The following is a 20,210-nucleotide window of genomic DNA, read 5'->3' as shown; positions in this document are numbered from 1 at the left end:
TAAGCAAGAAAGACTAGCAGGACCCCAGTTTTGATTCTTGGTCTGTGCTGAGATGGCTGAATTTTCATGGGGCAGCAACGGAATACTACAATTAGCGACAGTACCCATAGAATCAACTACAGTCCATGTACCTGATCGCTATCCAGTGAAGGCTTGTGGGAAAAGAAAAAATCATCTGTAAACAAACTGTTTGAAAGTAACCTCGGGGGATGGGACAAGTAGTTTGGAATTCAAACAAGCTAAGTAGAGTTTGAATTCAAACAGGAAGAGGCATGTTGAAACACATTTGAGTTGGCCAATCAGTGAAATGGTCAAGTTATCTCTGATCAAACAGAACTGGACATCTAGCTGCTCCTGTTTTTCTGAGCTATAAAACACAGGAGACAAAGGACATTTTTCTCGAGCTTGGAAAAGGGACACCAAAAAGTTTTGGAAAACAGCCGTTGAACATGTGGGGAAGGTATATTCGGATGGATTGATCACATATTGAATTATACTGAGTCAGTTAACATAAGGGCATTTTAAATGTACAGAACTGGGGGAACAGGATATCTGTAAACAGTTGGATATATACAATGCGAGAGGCAGTGTGTATGACCAGCTAATGTAGGAGCATATACATTGCGAAGTTTACGGTTGTTTTTAAATTGTACGTAACTGAGGGAATTGGGGCATAGAAGTTGCGAAGTGTGAATCTAAAATTGGTAAACTAGAGGTTTTGTAGTTTCGGTTTTTGATTTTAAATCTGTGTGCGGTAATGTTGAACTCTAAATAGTAATTTTTAATCTTTTCAATAAAGTCCATTGTATTGGAAATTCTTGATGTTCGAAACCTGTAGGAAAAAGTCCTACACCAGCAACTTCTGCTGGAACTGCCAAATGGACAGTGTGTGAGAAATGAACCTGGTCCAACTTTGATGATGTCCTTCATCGTCAAATAGTCTTAACACCCACCATCAAGGCTAACAAATGAATGATGGCCACTTGGGCAAGGTATTGGTGCCCATGGGACCATTCTCCAGTAAGAATTCAACATCTTCAATAGAAATGGGAAAGCCACGATCAGGCAGAACAGGAGTCAATAAAACAAATTGCATCAGAAGTTTTAAATTAAAAAAAAAGACATTGCATGGAACCAACACAATTTCAGAACTCCTTTGAGGCAATTTGAAAAGTGAAATTGCTGTTTAAAATAGCACCGATAATGCTATGATCACAATCAAAGACACAACCCACCTACCAATGAGCAAACCACCCATTAAAAAAAGACTCCCCCCTCTAGGACAATCACAACAGAAAGCACAAGATCCAGAAATGCTGTGCATGATAACAAAAAGGCCGTCACTTCCAAGCCTTGATCATGTTTCATGCCACTATATTTTTTAATAAAGATATTCATTGTACCAGGAGAACCATTATAAAACAAAAAATAACTCAAGCTCTTGTTGGAAAGGCCAGTTACCCAACAAGTAGACTCAACCAAACACACCACGATGCTCGCCTTGGTATAGAATTTTATCCACGAGTTTGCAAACGCAAGCACATTTCATTTGCTGAACGTCGATACATAGAGCAATTTCAGAAAACAAAATGCAACACAGAATTAACCTTCCCTCCCCTACAAAAAAGCTTTAAAAAAAAAATGAAACATTAAAAAGCAAGAACTTGTATTTATAGAGTGCCTTTCCTGACTACAGGATATCCCAAATTCACAGCCATTGAAATATTTCTGGAGTGTAGTCACTGTTGTAATGTCGGAAATGCAGCAGGCAATTCTGCACACAATTTTGTCCCACAGGAGGAACATTAAAATTAGAGCGAGGCCATTCAGGGGTGATGTCAGGAAGCACGTCGTCACATAAAATGTAGTGGAAATCTGGAACACTTTGTCCTTACCCTTCACATGCATGTACAGTTGAAATGATTCAATCATAAACACGAAAGTGAATGAACATATCCTTGCAGACACTGCTGACAGGTGGGTGACAATGTCACTATACTGCATAAAGTAAGATTACTATACTATATTGCAGAAAGACAGAATTGGTAAGCCATTTGGTGTATCCAAAATTATATTCTTGTCCCATATATTGGGCCCAAGTTTCGGCCTCAGTTGCTCCTGATTTTTGGGAGCAACTGGTGTAGAATGGAGTATCTTAGAAATTCAAATTCTCGGCATTTAGTTTGCTCCAGTTCTCGTCAGTTAGAACAATTTCACTTTGGAACAGAATTTTTTTTTTCCAAAAGGGGCCGTGTCCGGCCACTTACGCCTGTTTTCAAAGTTTCGGCAGTGAAAACTTACTCCAAACTAACTTAGAATGGAGTAAGTGAAGATTTTTATATGCTCAAAAAAAAAACCTTGTGTACACTTTAGAAAATCAGGCGTAGGTTACAAATCAGGCGTAGGGAATGGGGGGGGGGGGCGGTTTAAAGCTAAGTTTACAAACATTAAACACTTCAGTTTTACAAATAACGAGCCATCATCAATAATAAATGATAAAAACATCAATAAATCAATCAAAAAAAATTAATAAGAAATATATTTTTTTTAAATAAATAAAACATTTTCTACTTACCGACTGCAGCACCTCCAACAGCGTGCTGGGATGCCCCCCCCACCCCAGTGTGTCTCTATCAGTGTCTCTATCGCTCTGTCAGTGTCTGTGTTTCTGACAGCAGGGGGAGGAGAAGGGGAAAGCGGGGGGGGGGAGAAGGGGAAGGAGAAGGGGGAGAAAGGAAAGGAGAAGGGCGGGGGGGGTGGAGGAGGAAGGAGAAGGGGGAGGGAGGCTGAACCGGCCGGGCCCAAGACTTCGTGCAGGACCCAGCACCAGATTTACAGGTAGGTGGCGTCTGGGGGGGTGGAGGAGGAGCGCGGGTCGGGTCGGTCCGGGGACAGGGGGGGGGGGGAAGCGGGAGTCGGGTCGGGGGCTGGGGGGGGGGGGGTCAGGGTGGGAGTCGAGTCGGGAGGAAGCAGGAGCTGGGCGTGGGAGGCAGCCTTATGCACGCAGCCTCAGTGAGGCTATTCGGCCAGGACTCGGGGCTGCGTGCTTCGGGCCCCTCCCACACAGTTTTGGGCGCCTGGAGCTACTGCACATGCGCGCCCACTGTAGCGCGCATGTGCAGAGGTCCCAGCACTGTTTTCAGCACAGGGACCTAGCTCCGTCCCCCACAGCTCGTGCTGCGCCCGACTCCAGAGGACCAGCAGGGAGCCGGAGAATCTAATTCTTTTATGGCGCACTTTGTGGCGCGAAAAATGGGCGTCCAGGTCGGGGCTGCGCCGTTCCAGGCGCGGCCCAAAACTTGGGCCCTTTATAATGTGCTCAAATTTAGAATTCTCAGTAAAGCACTGGTTATTCTGCATCTTAAATGGCAGAACAACCCCTATTATTTGGATACAAACTCCCACAACTCCACAAGTAGAATCATCTTTTCCATCCTTCCCCTTCATTCAGTCTCACAATCCCAGAAGATATATATATCTCTTACAACTAAGATCGGTGAATATTGCTCTTAAACTGGCCATCATAGAAACATAAAAAATAGGTGCAGGAGGAGGCCATTTGTCCCTTTGAGCCTGCACCACCATTCAATAAGATCATGGCTGATCATTCCCTCAGTACTCCTTTCCTGCTTTCTCTCCATACCCCTTGAACCCCTTAGCCATAAGGGCCATATCTAACTCCTTCTTGAATATATCCAATGAACTGGCATCAACAACTCTCTGCGGCACGGAATTCCACAGGTTAACCACTCAGTGAAGAAGTTTCTCATCTCAGTCCTAAATGGCTTACCCCTTTTCTTAAGACTGTGTCCCCTTGTTCTGGACTTCAACATCGGGAACAATCTATCTGCATCTAACCTGTCCCGTCCCATCAGAATCTTTATGTTTCTATGAGATCCCCTCTCATCCTTCTAAACGCCAATGTATAAAGGTCCAGTTGATCCAGTCTCTCCTCATATGTCAGTCCAGCCATCCCGGGAATCAGTCTGGTGAACCTTCGCTGCACTCCCTCAATAGCAAGATTAGGAGACCAAAGCTGAAGACAATATTCCAGGTGAGGCCTCACCAAGGCCCTGTACAACTGCAGTCAGACCTCCCTGCTCCTATACTCAAATCCCCTAGCTATGAAGGCCAACATACCATTTGCCTTCTTCACCGCCTGCTGTACCTGTATGCCAACTTTCAATGACTGATGAACCATGACACCCTTGTTGCACCTCCCCTTTTCCTAATCTGCCACTATTCAGATACTATTCTGTCTTCACATTTTTGCCCCCAAAGTGGATAACCTCACATTTATCCACATTATACTGGATCTGCCATGTATTTGCCCACTCACCTAACCTGTCCAAGTCACCCTGCAGCCTATTAGCGTCCCCCTCACAGCTCACACCGCCACCCAGTTTAGTGTCATCTGCAAACTTGGAGATATCACACTCAATTCTTTCATCCAAATCATTGATGTATCAAATTTTTTTTCCCTCTTAATTAAACCCTTTGTCCTGCTCTGCTGAATTCTAAATTTCTCCCAGTCCTCAGGTTTGCTGCTTTTTCTGGCCAATTTATATGCCTCTTCCATGGATTTAACACTTTCCTTAATTTCCCTTGTTAGCCACGGTTGAGCCAGACAGGGATGTATAATTGCTGAAGTTCATCCATGTGATCTTTAAATGTTTGCCATTGCCTATCCATCGTCAACCATTTAAGAATCATTTGCCAGTCTATTCTAGCCAATTCATGCCTCAAACCATCAAAGTTACCTTTCCTTAAGTTCAGGACCCTAGTTTCTGAATTAACTGCGTCACTCTCCATCCTAATAAAGAATTCTACCATATTATGGTCACTCTTCCCCAAGGGGTCTCGCACAACAAGATTGCTAATTAGTCCTTTCTCATTACACATCACCCAGTCCAGGATTGCTACCAGTGCCACGTGCTAGTCAAAGTAGGAATTGCAGGATAGCTCAGATATATACGTGGCTTCAGGAGTGGTGCAGAAGGAGGGATTCAAATTCCTGGGCCATTGGAACCGGTTCTAGGGGAGGTGGGACCAGTACAAACCGGACAGTCTGCATCTGGGCAGGACCGGAACCTAGGGGGAGTGTTTGCTCGTGCTGTTGGGGAGGAGTTACATTAATATGGCAGGGGGATGGGAACCTATGCAGGGAGACAGAGTGAAGTAGAATGGGGGCAGAAGCAAAAGATAGAAAGAAGAAAAGTAAAAGTGAAACCCAAGGCAAAAAGCAAAAAGGGCCACATTCTAAAGGGGCAAAGTGTGTTAGAAAGCCGCCGTTGTTCGATGAGGTTGGCGGGGAGTCGAGAAGGTGGAGCGGGAGGTCGAGAAGGCTATAAAGGCCCAACAGGAGCGTCGGCCCAACCGAACTGCCAACGCTCCTGTTGGAGCTTTATAGGCCTCTCGACGTCCCACTCCGCCTCCGACTCCAAGCCGACCTCACCAATCAGAAGTAAGATAGGGCCAGAAATTGCCATGGCTCACCGCCTGGTTTCTGGGCGATAACCGGTCGGCAAGAAATTGCCCAGCTGAGTGATGCCTGCAGTTTCGAGGTACCGCTGGGGAGCGGACCGCTGGCATGCCATGGTGCGATATTTGGCTCATGACCTGTAGGTAAGTATAAAAAAAAAAATCGCCCACGAGAATCAGTGGAGCTGGGCAGTAGGTGAGCAGCTCTGCAAGAAAAAGGTAAGTAATTCGTTTTTTACTCATTATTTAAAAATTCTGTTGTGGTGATTTAGGTTAAGAGGACCCCGAGAATGTTATTTTTTTTTATGTTCTGCTTTTTGAAAAAAATATTGAGCGTTTTTCTCCTCCTAAGCCCAACCAGCAGCCTCGGGGTAAATTTTTGGTGAATTTATTAATTATTGCCCGCTTTCTTTAAGAACCGCCCAATCAATCCTAAATTCCACTTTTTTGCCAGAATCGGGGTGCAACACCCATTTTTTTTCCACGGGGCAGAATTTTTTCTTTTTTGGGGGAAAGTTTGCGCCAGTGATAATCTTGGGAATCTTAGCGGTCTTTTGGGCGGCAATCTGGTTGTTTGGAAATTCTAGCGCATAGTTACTAATAAATCCAATAGGGAAATCAGGGAGGAATTGTTTGACTCAGGAGTGGTTAGAATGTGGAATTTGCTACCACAGGAAGTAGTTGAGGCAAATAGCTTAGATGCTTTCAAAAGGAAACTAGACAAGTGCCTGAGAGAAAAGGGAACAGAAAGGTAGGCTGAAAGGCTGCGATGAGGTAGATAGAATGATAGGAGATTCATGTGGCATATAAACACCAGCACAGTCTAGTTGGGCTGAATGGCCTTTTTCGGTGCTGTACATTCCATATCATTCTATTTTTTTTTTTTTTAAAGTGAGTGTGTGATGAGCTCCCTCCCTGTATGGAGATGCTTCAGCTCATCAACTCTCCAAGGCCATGTGGCTGAGATATGGTACTCAGAGTTAGAGGTACAATAGCATAATGGTTATGTTAGTGGACGAGTAATCCAGAGGCCTGTACAAATGATCTGGACACAAGTTTAAATCTCACCACGGCAGCTAGGAAATTTAAATTCAGTTAATTAAATAAATCTGGAATAAAAAGCGAGCATCAGTAATGATGATCGTGAAACTACCAAATTGTTGTAAAAACCCTTCTGGTTCCCTAATGTCCTTTAGGGAAGGAAATCTACCATCCTTACTTGGTCTGGCCTATGTGACTCCAGATCCACAGCAATGTGGTTGATTCTTAACTGCCCTCTGAAATGACTTTGCAAACCACTCAGTTGTAACAAACCACTACGAAAAACAATAATAATTAAACCGGCATCCACCTAAGCACCAGATTTGGACACAACAAAGGCACACCGAGCCTCGATGACCCGGCAAAAGTCTTCCTCGCTAACACTGGGGACTTGTGCCGAAATTGAGAGCTGTCTTAACAGATAAGTCAGCAACAGCTTGACAGTCATACTCTCAGAATCATACCTTTCAGCCAACGTCCTAGCGTGATAGAAGGCGTCATCAATAGTGCTATAAAGTGGAACTTACTCACCAATAACCTGCTCACCAATGCTCAGTTTGGGTTCTGCCAGGACCACTCAGCTCCAGACCTCATTACAACTTTGGTCCAAACATGGACAAGTGCTGAATTCTTGAGGTGAGCTGAGAATGACTGCCCTTGACATCAAGGCAGCATTTGACCGACTGGCATCAAGGAACCAGAGTAAAATTAAAGTCAATGGGAATCAAGGGGAAAACTCTCCACTGGCTAGAATCATATCTAGCACAAAAGGAAGATGGTTGTGGTTGTTGGAGGCCAATCATCTCAGCCCCAGAACATCGCTACAGCCAAACATTTTCAGCTGTTTCATCAACGACCTTCCCTCCATCATAAGGTCAGGTGGGGATGTTCGCTGATGATTGCACAGTGTTCAGTTCCATTCGCAGCTCCTCAGATAATGAAGCAGTCCATGCCCGCAAGTAGCAAGACCTGGACAACATTCAGGCTTGGGCTGATAAGTGGCAAGTAACATTCGCGCCACACAGGTGCCAGGCAATGACTATCTCCAACAAGCGAGAGTCTAACCATCGCCCCTTGACATGCAACGGCATTACCATTACCGAATCCCCCACCATCAGCATCCTGAGGTCACCATTGATCAGCAACTTAACTGGACCAGCCACATAAATACTGTGGCAACAAGAGCAGGTCAGAGGCTGGGTATTCTGTGACAAGTGTCTCACCTCCTGACTCCGCAAAGACTTTCCGCCATCTATAAAGGAAGTCAGGAATGTGATGGAATATTCTCTACTTGCCTGGATGAGTGCAGCTCCAACAACACATGAAAAGCTCCATACCATTCAGGACAAAGCAGCCCGCTTGATCGCCATCCCATCCACCACCTTCAACTTTCACTCTCTCCACCACCAGTGCACCGTGGCTGCAGAGTGTACCAGCTACAAGATGTACTGCAGCAACCCGCCAAGGCTTCTTCGGCAGCACCTCCCAAACACGTGACCTCTACCACCTAGAAGGACAAGAGTAGCAGGTGCATGGGAACACCATCACTTCCAAGGTCACACCACCCACCATGCCTCCCTCCCCGCCGCCCCCACACCAAAGTCACACACCACCCGGACTTGGAAATATAATCGCCATTCTTTCATCATCGCTGGGTCAAAATCTTGGAACCCCCCACCCTAACAACACTGTGGGAGTACCTTCAGCGCACGGACTGCAGAGGTTCAAGAAAGTGGCTCACCAGCACCTTAAGGGCAATAATTGATGGCATGCTAGCGACGCCAACATCCCATGAATGAATTTTTTTTAATTTTTTTTTTTAAAAAGAGTGGGAGACATCAAACCTGCAACACACTACCTAGCGTAATGTACCAGTATGGCAACATGCTGCCAAATTGTGCCAACATTGTAATTGTGCTTTAATAATTTTATTAGAAGACATGCAGACAGCATTGAGAAATAAGCATACAACTTGTGCACAATATAAAAGTCAATGGGTTAGAATTTGCAGTGGGTAAGAATGGCAAACTAACAGCATTTGCCGTTATTACCCCTTTGAAACAGGACACAACTTCAGGATGTAGTGCATGCGCATTTAAACGCATAAATCCTGAAGTTGCGGTCACTGACTGCTCCGACACTGGCTACGCAGTGGCTCACCACCCGTCCACCCCCATAGCCGGCAATCAGTGAAATCAACGAAACTGGCCAAAACTTCCGCTTTTCCACGGCAATATAAATGTTAAATACCCCATTAAATGTTATGACTTATATATTATATATCTTACATAATATCTGACATAACGTATCAGGTTAATGACCCTAACTGTTTCTCTCTCCACAGATGGAGATTTCCAGCATTTTCTGTTTTTATTTTAGATTCTAGCATCTGCAGTATTTAGCTTTTGTATAAATGTGAAGACTTGTTGGATGAGATATAACTGGGGTCTTAACAGTGTATTGACTGCTAAACACAAGTTATGGCCCTGAAAAACTAATTTTAATCTTGGAGTGCCAAATTTATCTGTTTATGATAAAAATTACAATTTTTAAGAAACATTTTTTTTTAAAGTTCGTTCATGATATTTCAGGTTTTATCTTATCCCCATGAGAGAGCCCAATCTTTGTTTGGCTCTCTGTCAATATTCCTGCTAAGCTACGCTGCTGTGCAGCAATGGGAAAGGTCCTGCACAGGCCGCTCACCGGCTTCTCCATTGTAAAAACCACTCATCCCCTGAAGGGACCACACACTACAGAAACTGGCTGTGCAGAACGAAGCGCAGCTTACAGGGAACACTGCTCTCTAACATTTTCACAAAGTCTGGATAAAAGCAGCTTCTCATTACCTGGTTCCCCGTCTGAGAATTCTGCTTGTTGACATCACAGCAGATCGCACTCGGGAAATCTCACTACAGAGCATTGCAATCAATATGTCGAAAAGGCCAAACTTCTCCACAGAAATTGCAAGTTGTCTGTGGGCAGCTTTCTTTGGGGCCAGCGACAAATGCCTTTGCTTTGCCGCTGACCACAAATTTCAGGCCAACACTATGGCTGCACTGTTCCAGAAAATATGAAAATATTGAGTTTTCGAATGTAACTAACAGTTCCGAAATACGATTTTATATATTGTTGACGTATTGGAGCTATTTAAATTACAAATGAGGTCATTATAGAACAAAAAACATGCTGTAGAAAAAGCTGAAGAATTTCAGTATACAAAAGGTCAGTATGAAATTTATAATAAATCATTCTCCTCCTTTCAACAGATGCCAGTAGTACATGACTGCAGTGAGAAGTTCACAATGTTCTTGCCACTGCGTAACAAACTGATAAATGTTTTCAAAATCGCATTATCCCAGAGCAACAGTTGCCAGAGTTTTTTTTTTAAAAAGTAGCGTTTCAGATTCCACGAAAACAGTAAATACTCCGCAGTTGAACAGATGCGGTTCCTTGCAGGGGTATCTTTCATTGTAGAATACTTTGCAACAGATATATAGTGTGAGAATGTGGAACTCGCTACCACAGGGAGTAGTTGAGGCGAACAGAATAGATGCGTTCAAGGGGAAGCTAGATAAACACATGAGGGAGAAAGGAATAGAAGGATATGTTGATGGGGTTAGAAGAAGAGGGGATGGAGGAGGTTCATGTTGAGCATAAACATCAGCATGTGCTTGTTGGGCCGAATGGCCTGTTTCTGTGCTGAAAATACTTTGTAAACTTCCAAAAATGTTCTCTCGGGTTTTAAGAGATGCATATAATAATGCATGAAAGGCAAGACTTGCAGTTTAAAAATAATCCTTCTTGGTTATTGATCTAGGATCAGAATCCACTGCGAAAAAAAGGTCATCTTATTTGAAGACAGCACAAATTTTTTGGGAAAAAAAACATAAATTACTGTGTAATTATTTAACAATAAATGAATAGCTGGGACATCCAGGCCTGCAAGCTTGCAGGTTTGATCACTAGCCTGTACTGATGTAACTAATCTCAGCTGGAACAGAAAGATTCATTTCAGCATCCCCAGGTTAAGGGGTGGGAAAGGGCTCGGGAAACATCATCCAGGTTTCAAATTCTAACCCCTGTAGAAAATGTCGGACAAAGACAGGATCAGACTTGGCTGTGATGCCACGATGGTTGATTAGCCCACCAAAAAGCAAAGATACCAGAGGGGTCCTGGAGACATGGAACAAGGAGTCAATGCCTTGGGAGTACATAAAACAAGTGAGGAAAAGAAAACAGAAGGAAGGGTGTTCAACCGTTCATTCACTTTTAGTTTCTTTACATCAACGTTTATTAATCTTAAGTTACAAATAAAATTAAAAATCACACAAATACCACTTATTTCCACTTTTAATTTCAATGTATGCAGCAGATAGTTGAATGTTGATATGTCATGTGATCAGAATTTGAAATCTTTCTGCATGGCATCCCATGAAATATTTAAACACACAGGGCCCAAGAGGAGGCGGGGGGGGGAGGGGAAAGAGAGGGAGAGGAGGCGGGGGGGAGTGAGAGGGAGGGGGAGAGTGAGAGGGAGAGGAGGTGGGGGGGGGGGGGGGAGGGGGGAAGAGGGGAGAAAGAGATCAGGCTGGGGGGGGGTGGAGAAAGAGGGTGAGGAGGCGGGGGGAGGGAGGGAAGGGGGGAGGGAGGGAAGGGGGGAAGGAGGGAAGGGGGAAAGGGGGAAGGAGGGAAGGGGGGAAGGGGGGAAGGAGGGAAGGAGGGAAGGGGGAAGGAGGGAAGGAGGGAAGGGGGAAGGAGGGAAGGAGGGAAGGGGGAAGGAGGGAAGGGGGAAGGAGGGAAGGGGGGAAGGAGGGAAGGGGGGGAAGGAGGGAAGGGGGAAGGAGGGAAGGGGGAAGGAGGGAAGGGGGAAGGAGGGAAGGGGTAAGGAGGGAAGGGGTAAGGAGGGAAGGGGTAAGGAGGGAAGGGGTAAGGAGGGAGGGGAGGAGGAGGAGGGAGGGGAGGAGGAGGAGGGAGGGGAGGAGGAGGAGGAGGGAGGGGAGGAGGAGGGGAGGGGGAGAGGAGGGAGGGGAGGGAGAGAAGGGAGGGGAGGGGATGGAGAGGGAGCGAGGAAGGGGGGGGAGGGAGTGGAAAGGGAGGGGAGGGAGGGGGACCGGACAGGAAGCGGGAGCTGAACGGGAGGGAGGGAGGCCCGAGTCCGGTCTTCGCCCGGGGAGCCCATTCGGTGTGCTTCGGGCCCCGCAGCCTCGGGGGGCGAGGAGCTACTGCACATGTGCGCACACTCTAGCGCACATGTGCAGAGGTCCCAGCACGGTTTTCAGCACCAGGACCTAGCTCCGCCCCCGACCCCTTGTGCTGCGCCACGCCGAGCACGAAGATGTCCTGAGGAGCTCGCAGAATCACAAGGTAAGTTTTCGGCGCCATTTTTATTCCAAAAAATCAGCGCACCTTATGGAGGTGCACCATTCTTAGAGGGCGGAAACTTTGGCCCATAAAGTTTGGAATAAATGAGTTTACGGTAAGTTTCTGGAGAGAAAATGATTGACGAGTATGGGGAAAAGCTGGGTTTCTGGGGTTGAGATTATTTAAAAAGGGATGGGCTTGTTCCTAAACATGTGTCTGTTCTCCCCCACCCAAAGAGGAAGTTAGATGTGGCCCTTGCGACTAAAGGGATCAAGGGGTATGGAGAGAAAGCAGGAACGGGGTACTGAAGGTATGATCAGCCATGATCTTATTGAATGATGGGGCAGGCTCAAAGGGCCGGATGGCCTACTCCTGCACCTATTTTCTATGTTTCTATGGAGTTGTGTTTTTGCATTAATTTCTGAAGAAGGAATTACAATGAGCTTTCTCACACTGGCTCAGCCATTTGGGGGTTTACAATGACAAAGCTAAAAATGTATTGTTGTGCAGACAGCTTCCAATAATTTGATAAACTATACAAAATCACTTGAGGGTGTAAAGATCCTGTGTTACTGGATGTTTTAAAGTACTTTATGCAGCTTTTATCTCCACCTACCTGTTGCGTGTAGATTTGTGTTAGTTAACCTAGGATTCAGTAAAAGCGATCAATATGGTAAAGGAGGGGTAGTTCTGAAGCACATTTGATTTAGCAATATATGAAGCAGTAAACTTGTAATCCAAGACATACGTTTGGAGGAACTAGCTGAAATAGTCGGTTGGGATTAGGCATGTCAACAGTTAATTAGCAAATTTACTACGTCAAAAAATAGTTATGGTATGGGATGGTGTAATCATTTTCAAAACATTATAGTGATTGATTTATTGGTTGATTTATCTATCATTTATTATTGATGATGGCTCTTTATTTGTAAAAGTGAAGTATGTAATGCTTGTAAACTTCCTTTCCCCCACCTCTCGATGCTGAGAATGATGTGAATAGCACATTTAGTGAGTTGGTCTTACCGCAGGTAAAAGGTACACAGCCAGATAGGGAATGGAAGACCAACAGGAAGAGCAGTGCAAGAAAGGTAGTGCAGGGGTCCCCTGAGGTCATCCCCCTGCAAAACAGATACACCGCTTTGGGTACTGTTGAGCGGGATGACTCAAAAGGGGAGAGAAACAACAGCCAGGTTCATGGCACTGTGGCAGGCTCTGCTGCACAGGAGGTCAGAAAAAAAGAGTGGGAGAGCAATAGTGATAGGGGATTCGATTGTAAGGAGAATAGATCGGCAATTCTGCGGCCCCAACCGAGACTCCAGGATGGTATGTTGCCTCCCTGGTGCAAGGGTCAAGGATGTCTCGGAGCAGGTGCAGGACATTCTGAAAAGGGAGGGTGAACAGCCAGTTGTCGTGGTACATATAGGTACCAACGACATAGGTTTAAAAAAAAAGGGGATGAGGTCCTACGAAACGAATTTAGGGAACTAGGAGTTAAATTAAAAAGTAGGACCTCAAAAGTAGTAATCTCAGGATTGCTACCAGTGCCACGTGCTAGTCAGAGTAGGAATCGCAGGATAGCTCAGATGAATACATGGCTTGAGCAGTGGTGCAGCAGGGAGGGATTCAAATTCTTGGGGCATTGGAACCGGTTCTGGGGGAGGTGGGACCAGTACAAACCGGACGGTCTGCACCTGGGCACGACCGGAACCAATGTCCTAGGGTGAGTGTTTGCTAGTGTTGTTGGGGAGGAGTTAAACTATTATGGCAGGGAGATGGGAACCAATGCAGGGAGACAGAAGCAAAAGACAGAAAGGAGAAGAGTAAAAGTGGAGGGCAGAGAAACCCAAAGCAAAAAACAAAAAGGGCCACTTTACAGCAAAATTCTAAAGGGTCAAAGTGTGTTAAAAAGGCAAGCCTGAAGGCTCTGTGCCTCAATGCGAGGAGTATTCGGAATAAGGTGGATGAATTAACTGTGCAGATAGCAGTTAATGGATCCGATGTGGTTGGCATCATGGAGACATGGCTCCAGGGTGACCAAGGCTGGGAACTCAACATCCAAGGGTATTCAACATTTAGGAAGGATAGACAGAAAGGAAAAGGAGGCGGGGTGGCGTTGCTGGTTAAAGAGGAAATTAATGCAATTGTAAGGAAAGACATTAGCTTGGATGATGTGGAATCAGTATGGGTGGAGCTACGGAATACCAAAAAGCAGAAAACGCTAGTGGGAGTTGTGTACAGACCTCCAAACAGAAGTAGTGATGTTGGGGAAGGCATCAAACAGGAAATTAGGGGTGCATGCAATAAAGGTGCAGCAGTTATAATGGGTGACTTTAATATGCACATAGATTGGGCTAACCAAACTAGAAACAATACGGTGGAGGAGGATTTCCTGGAGTGCATAAGGGATGGTTTTCTAGACCAATATGTCGAGGAACCAACTAGCGGGGAGGCCATCTTAGACTGGGTGTTGTGTAATGAGAGAGGATTAATTAGCAATCTCGTTGTGCGAGGCCCCTTGGGGAAGAGTGACCATAATATGGTGGAATTCTGCATTAGGATGGAGAATGAAACAGTTAATTCAGAGACCATGGTCCAGAACTTAAAGAAGGGTAACTTTGAAGGTATGAGGCGTGAATTGACGAGGATCGATTGGCGAATGATACTTAAGGGGTTGACAGTGGATGGGCAATGGCAGACATTTAGAGACCGCATGGATGAACTACAACAATTGTACATCCCTGTCTGGCGTAAAAAATAAAAAAGGGAAGGTGGCTCAACCGTGGCTAGCAAGGGAAATCAGGGATAGTATTAAAGCCAAAGAAGTGGCATACAAATTGGCCAGAAATAGCAGCGAACCTGGGGACTGGGAGAAATTTAGAACTCAGCAGAGGAGGACAAAGGGTTTGATTAAGGCAGGGAAAATAGGGTACGCGAGGAAGCTTGCAGGGAACATTAAAACGGACTGCAAAAGCTTCTATAGATATGTAAAGAGAAAAAGGTTAGTAAAGACAAACGTAGGTCCCCTGCAGTCAGAATCAGGAGAAGTCATAACGGGGAACAAAGAAATGGCAGACCAACTGAACAAGTACTTTGGTTCGGTATTCACAAAGGAGGACACAAAACAACCTTCCGGATATAAAAGGGGTCAGAGGGTCTAGTAAGAAGGAGGAACTGAGGGAAATCCTTATTAGTCGGGAAATTGTGTTGGGGAAATTGATGGGACTGAAGGCCAATAAATCCCCAGGGCCTGATGGTCTGCATCCCAGAATACTTAAGGAGGTGGCCTTGGAAATAGCGGATGCATTGACAGTCATTTTCCAACATTCCATAGACTCTGGATCAGTTCCTATCGAGTGGAGGGTAGCCAATGTAACCCCACTTTAAAAAAAAAAAGAGGGAGAGAGAAAACAGGGAATTATAGACCGGTTAGCCTGACCTCAGTAGTGGGTAAAATGATGGAATCAATTATTAAGGATGTCATAGCAGCGCATTTGGAAAATGGTGACATGATAGGTCCAAGTCAGCATGGATTTGTGAAAGGGAAATCATGCTCGACAAATCTTCTGGAATTTTTTGAGGATGTTTCCAGTAAAGTGGACAAGGGAGAACCAGTTGATGTGGTGTATTTAGACTTTCAGAAGGCTTTCGACAAGGTCCCACACAAGAGGTTAATGTGCAAAGTTAAAGCACATGGGATTGGGGGTAGTGTGCTGACGTGGATTGAGAACTGGTTTGGCAGACAGGAAGCGAAGAGTAGGAGTAAATGGGTACTTTTCAGAATGGCGGGCAGTGACTAGTGGGGTACCGCAAGGTTCTGTGCTGGGGCCCCAGCTGTTTACATTGTACATTAATGATTTAGACGAGGGGATTAAATGCAGCATCTCCAGATTTGCGGATGACACTAAGTTGGGTGGCAGTGTGAGCTGCGAGGAGGATGCTATGAGGCTGCAGAGTGACTTGGATAGGTTAGGTGAGTGGGCAAATGCATGGCAGATGAAGTATAATGTGGATAAATGTGAGGTTATCCACTTTGGTGGCAAAAACAGAGAGACAGACTATTATCTGAATGGTGACAGATTAGGAAAAGGGGAGGTGCAACGAGACCTGGGTGTCATGGTACATCAGTCATTGAAGGTTGGCATGCAGGTACAGCAGGCGGTTAAGAAAGCAAATGGAATGTTGGCCTTCATAGCGAGGGGATTTGAGTACAGGGGCAGGGAGGTGTTACTACAGTTGTACAGGGTCTTGGTGAGGCCACACCTGGAGTATTGTGTACAGTTTTGGTCTCCTAACTTGAGGAAGGACATTCTTGCTCTTGAGGGAGTGCAGCAAAGGTTCACCAGACTGATTCCCGGGATGGCGGGACTGACATATCAAGAAAGACTGGATCAACTAGGCTTGTATTCACTGGAGTTCAGAAGAATGAAAGGGGATCTCATAGAAATTCATTAAAATTCTGACAGGTTTAGACAGGTTAGATGCAGGAAGAATGTTCCCAATGTTGGGGAAGTCCAGAACCAGGGGTCACAGTCTAAGGATAAGGGGTAAGCCATTTAGGACCGAGATGAGGAGAAACTTCTTCACCCAGAGAGTGGTGAACCTGTGGAAATCTCTACCACAGAAAGTTGTTGAGGCCAATTCACTAAATATATTCAAAAAGGAGTTAGATGTAGTCCTTACTACTAGGGGCATCAAGGGACATGGCGATAAAGCAGGAATGGGGTACTGAAGTTGCATGTTCAGCCATGATCATATTGAATGGTGGTGCAGGCTCGAAGGGCCGAATGGCCTACTCCTGCACCTATTTTCTATGTTTCTCCCTGTGCCTAATTTCTAAAGTGTAGGCAAGGTTTTTCTGAGCGTACAAAAATCTTCACTTACTCCATTCTAAGTTAGTTTGGAGTAAGTTTTCGCTGCCTAAACTTGCAAAACAGGCGTAAGTGGCGGGACACGCCCCCTTTTGAAAAAAAACACTTCCAAAATGAAACTATTCTAACGCACTAGAACTGGAGCAAATTAAGTGTCGAGAATTGCAATTTCTAAGATGCTCCATTTTAAACTAGTTGCTCAAAAAATATAGGAGCAACTCAGGTCGAGACCTGAGCCCAGAAAGTGGGGAACTAAGAATGGAATTTACCTGCTACATAAATTTGGGCCTTCTGGAAATCCACTATTAATGCTAGATGATTACATTATATCATATCTAATCCTGATTTGCCTGAAAAGAATACATGGTGTCCATCATCATCATCATCATAGGCGGCTCCTCGAACGAGGATGACTTACTTCCACAAGAGTTCACAGATGTTTCAATGAAGGACCCGATGTTCCAGTCCTGAACTCCAATAGTGGGGGGTGGGGCGGGGCGGGGAAGATGCTCGTGTGTGGATTTTTTTGAACATGTGGTGACCGTTGCACATCAGATACTACACGGGCTCGACAGAGCTAGGCCTTTATTCAGTGGCAAGGATTAACCAGGAGACTGGCGACCTGCTCTGCTGCACGGACCTAGCGCGCACAACATATCGCAGTGTGGGCTGGCCCTTGCTGCCCCTAGACTCTTTTGGGCCCCATACCCTCATTCGCCGCACCTTAGCAATATGCTGTAAACTCAGAAGAAGAAAGTAACTCTTTTACGAGACTATTATATAGCTCTCTAGTTTAATGAAGTAAGTTTTACTTAGCTTTATACAAGAGATATCATTTACCCCCGGTTAACAAATGTGATGTATGTGGAAAGGGCATTAGATACTTGCTAACAGCTTTGAGGATATAAGCTTTCTGGGTGCATGGAATCCTACCACCTTTGCTGTACTTCATTGATGGATTCGTTCTAGCCCATGACAAAGCCCCACATATGAATTATTAGACAAAAAAAATCATGTCTATTTCGCCTTCCACCATCCTGGTAATCGCATGATACAATAATATAGTTGTTGAATAATCACAACAATCAATCTCTATTAATTGGTCCAAAATCATCTGAACAGTTATTTGATGACCGTAATGGAGAGTGCCTGTAAAGATTGCTAGTGAGAATAGAATCACTCAGCAGGTCCACAACTCGTGTCACAAGACCAAAATAAAAGCACGTACGGTATATTGTTAGAACAGTTCAATAAAGAACTAGAAATATAATACTTGGCTTATACAAGTTCTTCGTACAGGCACATTTAAAATTCAGTTTTGGTCTTGTCACATCGTGGGGATATCAGGCCCTGGATGTAGGTTTACAAGAATGATACATAGTCATAGGATTTTTAGAAAGCAGGACTGGGTCAAGAAATTATGGCTTCTTGCATCCCTTTGCCCCCATCCCACTCCCACCAAATTCAGGAAGCATAGACCTTTCGGGTGATACGATTTAAGTTTGTGAAAATGAAATAAATTCTCTCTGGATCATTCGACGATCTAGGAGGCATGAGTATAAAATTACAACAAAGTTAGGTTATATGCTAGGATGTATTTCTTGTCACAGATTCATCAATGTCTTTTCAGATTCAACGACCTCTGGAATAGATTTCCAAATTGAATGGCAAGTATCGATTCACCGTAGTCCTTCAAAAACAAAAAGGCAACTGAATGAGTTCCCAATGGTCAAGGACATGTCGAGTTATGGAAGGTAGTAGAGGAATTGCCCCAGCCTTTTCCTAAATTGGCCCAAGATATTTTTCTCATCACTTGCGGGGGCAGGAGGAAAGTTGATGGTGCAGTACGTCTAGATTGGACAAGATTAATGGGCCATTTTGCTCATTTCTGTCCGAAATGTCACATGGTTACTCATTTTTTCCAGCCATGGCTCAGTGGGTTGCACACTCTCTTCTGGGTCAGAAGGATGTGGGCTCAAGTTTCACTCCAGGGACTTCAGCACATAAATCTAGGCTGCCACTCCCAGTACTGAGAGAGCGCTGCACTGTCAGAGGTGTCCTCTTTCAGAGAAGACATTAAACTGAGGCCCTATCTATGCTCTCAGGTGGATGGAAAAGATCTCATGGCACTACTTTGACGAGCAGGGGAGTTCCTCAGTGTCCTGGCCAATATTTATCCCTCAATCAACATAACAAAAACAGATTATCACATTGCTGTTTGTGGGAGCTTGCTGTGTGTAAATTGTCTGCCGCATTTCCCACATTACAATGACATTTCAAAAATATTTCATTGGTTGTAACACACTGAGATGTCCGATGGTCATGAAAGCCACTACATAAATGCACGTTTTTCGTTTTTTCTGCCATATCAAATTAGCAGTCCCCAAGCCAAACATTTTTCAGTCAAGCTTAATCTTGGCAGTTGATTGGCTCTCCATTCAAACCTTACCCTCACCTCAACAAAGCAAGGAATGGCCAGATAATCTGTTCTAGTGAAGTTGATTGAGGGATAAATATTAGCCAGGACACCAGGAAGAATTCCCCTGCTCTTCGAAATAATGCTTAGGGATCTTATACATCCACCCGAGAAGGCAGATGGGGCCTTGGTTTAACGTCTCAGCTGAAAGATGGCACCTCAGACAGTACAGCACTCTCTCAGTACTGCACTGGAGTGTCAGCTTAGATTTTTCACCTGGAGTGGGACTTGAACCCACAACCTTCTGACTCAAACATATGAGTGCAACCAACTGAGCCACAGCTGACACTGGAGCAGAGAATGGCATATGGCAACAGAGAGACATTGCGTTTGGGGGAAAGGAAATATTTTTACACTCATCAATTGCAGATTCTTCCCCAAGGCTCTGGTTAGCTTCTGACCATTGTACTGAAATCACTGCACAAATTTCTTAATCGCGTTATTTTTGATAGAGTGGTTGATCATTGAGTTAATGAAACTGTTGAAAGGCAAGAGCTCCTTACCTAGGTAGCCCCCAGACTTTTCACTGTACCTTGACATGTCAGTATGACTCAGTCCAAAGCAATAACCTTATGTAATTACTGAAAACACCGGCAAGCTCATTTCTTTGTAAGATCAAAATCTAAATCAATAAGCCTTTAGATTATCCATAAAAACAAAAATACTTGGCTAATACAGAAACTAGACAATTACATGAAAAATTAACAGGAAAACTGTAGAATAGCATTGATACATTTGGTCTCAGATTTTTTTTCTCCATTGGAATTATTTTAACTGCACCAACAAAAGCGTCTAAAATATTTGAAGTGAGATTTAGGTATTTTGTAAATTTACCAGTCTTCCTCATCTACATGGCTCTGCATTGTATTCTCTCCTTTTATTGCATGTTGCTCGCCCATCTCTTTATACTTAGATTTTTCCATGTATTATAAAGTAGCTCTGTGCATTACACAATGCAATTGCTGTACAATCGCTCGGTTCCC

At 44.6% G+C, this 20,210-nt stretch overlaps 1 protein-coding gene across 2 annotated transcripts in view; it reads right to left on the bottom strand.

Moving 5' to 3' along the window:
- The window catches only part of scai (suppressor of cancer cell invasion), a 223,721-nt gene that overhangs the window by 138,188 nt on the left and 65,323 nt on the right, over positions 1-20,210 (bottom strand). The window lies entirely within an intron of this gene.

The sequence above is a fragment of the Pristiophorus japonicus genome, chromosome 20, assembly GCF_044704955.1.
Source record: "Pristiophorus japonicus isolate sPriJap1 chromosome 20, sPriJap1.hap1, whole genome shotgun sequence".
In the NCBI taxonomy this organism is placed as follows: Eukaryota; Metazoa; Chordata; class Chondrichthyes; family Pristiophoridae; genus Pristiophorus; species Pristiophorus japonicus.
This window is presented reverse-complemented; position numbering and strand designations above follow the sequence as displayed.